The following is a 3768-nucleotide window of genomic DNA, read 5'->3' as shown; positions in this document are numbered from 1 at the left end:
ACCATTTTGAGGAAACTCAGAGCATGGACACATTTGGCAGTGTCTTGTATATATCAAGAATCTTATTTAAAAGGGGTTTATATAGTACATTTGGTAATTGTATTTAAAATTAAGCTGTCAGTAGAGGATACATGCTAAACTTTGAGTGTAAAAAAATAGTTCACAGTAAAGAACAATTATATACTGAATATAATATTCTGGAAAATAGTTGGGTATTAAACTTATCTTTATTAATATTAGTTATAGGTCCATAGGACTCTGTCACAATCTATCCTTTGTTTTGTTTTAACCTCACAATATTATCCCTAAGGGAATTTGAAAAATAGTATATTAAAAAGCTTCTAAGTTGTTCAGTCAGGTCTGTCTTTCATAACCTTAATGGTTTCTAAATATTTCCAGATTTGGGTGTATGATATTGTCAGAACAATTATGAAATACTTTTAGTAGTACTGTGTCGACATGGTCTTTGGTAGTTTTAAAAAGGCCTCTATTAACTGCTTCAAAACATGGAAGATACTAAAAATAGTTTAGAAATTAACTCCACTAAAATTAATGGCCCATCCTTCCAGTGTTAGCTTTATATCTTGCATTTATTGACGGTTTACCATGTTCCAGGCACTTTGTTGAAGTGCTGTATATGCATTATTTCATTTAATCCTCAAAACAATCCAAAGGAAAAGTTACCATTATTAGGTCCATTTTTATAGATGAAGAAACTGAACACATACAGGGCATGGAACTTGTCCAAAGGTTCATGGTTGCTAAAATTGAAAAGTTGGTATAAAAGTCGAGGTAGGCTGATGCTGTGTTCTTTGCCCTTATATTTTGCTATATTGCTCTTTACTAGTTACTTTTGATTCAAAAACTATGTTAACATATAAGACAATTTTTTTTTTTTTTAGAAAAGTCTAAGGGTAAAATTCACTAAAAAGCAAAATAAAGTTGGCTCTGTAAACCAATGACCCTCTCTCCTCCATCACTGATCTTGAACTTTGGTAATAGTGTGGGGAACATCGTCATGGACAGAGCTGTACTATATGTCATTTGCATGTGGCAATGCTAAATACAAAGGCACAGGAGTAAATGACTGTGCAATTTTATGGAAATGGGCAACTTTATATTTTTTTCTCTTAACATCTTAGTGAGATTTCTACATAATCACAAGAGAATATGGTATGTTAAATTAAAATATTGATCTATTGATACCCAGAATAATACTATCTAGTGAAATTACATACTAAAATAGATTTGTTTTTTTTTTGTTTTGTTTTTTTTTTTTTTTAGAAATGAAATCATGCTTTAAAAAAAACATTCACTGGAGTTTTACATTTTGATTAAAGTATGAAATAAATCCTCTGATGAAAATTACTTTGACAAAAGTGAATTCAGGTTAAAAACTGTGAATCATGAGTTTTCCAGGAAGCATTTTATTTTGACCTAAATGATATCTGAGAGATGAACTTCAAGCTGGATACATTTTTAACACGATAGAAGTGCGGTGGCCTCTCGGTGGGTGTCAGAGAGGAAGCACTAGAGAAGCCTTTATCTACCAGAGTTAGGCTAAGGGGCCCAGCAGCCTGAGGTCCCGCTGGTCTATTCCTGATTCTCTCTTACCAGGAAGGACAGAAAGCAGAAAAAAGCGAAAGCTTCTACTGAGCAGATTATTTTCATTTATAGACTTCATAAATGTCACAAAGTTAATGGAGAGGCAATTAATATTCCTCTTTTTTTTTTTTTTTTTTTTTGGTAATAACATGCAGCAACTACAATCTTGTTAACATTTTTGTCAAAGGTGAGAAAAACGTGTAATTCTTTGGTTTCTCACATTTGTTTTGGGGGGCAGACAGCAATTATTATTTTGTCATGAGAACCTGTAAAATAAAATCCCAATAAGATTCGTGTATACAAATCTATGCAAACCAATAAATAGAAAATATTGGCAGAAAAGGTCTATTAGTGGAAACCAGTTTCTGACAGTTTGAGATTCATATTCTTCAATGTACTTTGTCTACCTTTCCTGTTCGGTTCATACGGACATCCTCTGGAATATATGTTTTATGCATGTGTACACACATAGATATCACAGAAAGTAGTCTGGGTGTTTAGTGAACATTTCAGAGGCTAGCAATTACCTTTTTCACGTAGCATTTCACTTCAATCCAGTATTATTTGTGTTTTCTGCTCCCTTCTGTATAGACCACAGTAAACATTTGGAAGGCATTTTGTATGGCAAGTTTGTGTATTGCAATTTTTGAGCAATGCAAACATCCCCCTTAAATAAACGAAAACAGATCCCAGAAAGGGTATGCTTCCAACACATTCCCCAAAGATCTGAGTGCCGCTGTGCATTCTTGCTCAATTTAAACAAACTAAACTTCAGTTAGTCTCCCCTCCCCTAATGGGCACCCCCACTGGGAACATTGTTAGGTTACCACCATGGACAAGGCCGCAGTACAGCTGGATCTGTAAACAAGACCATAATCCGCATGAAAGAACCCTCAGAGTTTTGGCAGCACTCGCAGTGTTGTTAACATATTGTGCCAAAGCAATAACAAAGCCGTCATTTTTAAGTTTGTTCACGGATTTGTATTAATCAAGAAATTTTCCAGAAATTACTTCTAAATGAGGAACCTTCCAGAAAGTTACCATTTGGCAAGAAGGTTTCCAGATGCCTTTTTTTTGCTTATCTGCAACATATTCTTCCAAATAAATTACAAATTTGTGGAACTTCAGTCGAGACAGAAAACACATTGCTGCTGTGTTGGCGGAAGGAGGCTCCCTTCAGTTCACTCCCTGCTTCATCAAAGCCTGGCTAGTGCTTAGGTCATTTTTTCTTATTAGGAGGAGGAGGCCAGGCCATCTAACTTGGCATTCTGGTGATAAACATTAAGTATTGATACTTGGATCAGAAAAGCAATTATTAGATTACAGTCAGAACTGCACACTAAGCATTTAGGAACAGACCAGGAGAAGGCTGTTGGACCTTTGTTGGAATTTAGTTGTTGGTTTTTATTGGCATATTAGGCGATTGATTCTCTCAAATTCAATCTTTTTCAATTCAGACCCTATCTTCAAGACTTGTGCACAAGCAAAACTTCTGCAAACTGTTATGTCTGCTCTATAGGAAAAAGGGAAAAAAAGATGAAAAAATATTTTTACAAGTATTTTCAACATTGCATTATACCTTATATACCTTTAATAGTTTTTCATGTACATCTTGTGTGATTAAAACAATCCTGGGTAAAATAAACTTTTAAAGTATGCTAAAAATTCAAAATGCAGGTAGGTGGGTGGTTCAGCCTTAACAGAGGGTGCATGTGTGGCTCTAGTGATGGTTACTGCATATGAGATCTGAGGCTGTGTTGGGAGGTGAGGACCCATAAGTGAGTTTATCACCAATGGTGTGTGTGGAGTTTGGGTTGTGTTTCATCATTTAATCATGTCCATGATACATTTATTTTTGTTACAAGAAAAGAAACTCTTTAAAGTGATGACTAATAGTAAATAAGCCCTTTTTCAGCTGAAGGCAACCCCCAACCTTGAAATTACCCTGGACCTGAGTACATCTTTCTTGTTTCCTCCTATGGTCCATTTTCTTAAAGCACCAATATATCATGTTTATATTCTGCCTTGTTTTAAAGTTACTTGTGTTCATTTCTTATTTTCCCTTTGAAAATGTAATGTTCCTGGATGTCTCTCCAAATGTCTAATATGGTGCTTTGTACATAGTAGACTTTGCAGGAATGCTTATTGCAAAACAAAAACAAA

The sequence above is a fragment of the Panthera uncia genome (assembly GCF_023721935.1).
Source record: "Panthera uncia isolate 11264 chromosome A1 unlocalized genomic scaffold, Puncia_PCG_1.0 HiC_scaffold_17, whole genome shotgun sequence".
In the NCBI taxonomy this organism is placed as follows: Eukaryota; Metazoa; Chordata; class Mammalia; order Carnivora; family Felidae; genus Panthera; species Panthera uncia.
The sequence above is the reverse complement of the archived record's forward strand: the minus strand, read 5'-3'. Positions refer to the sequence as shown.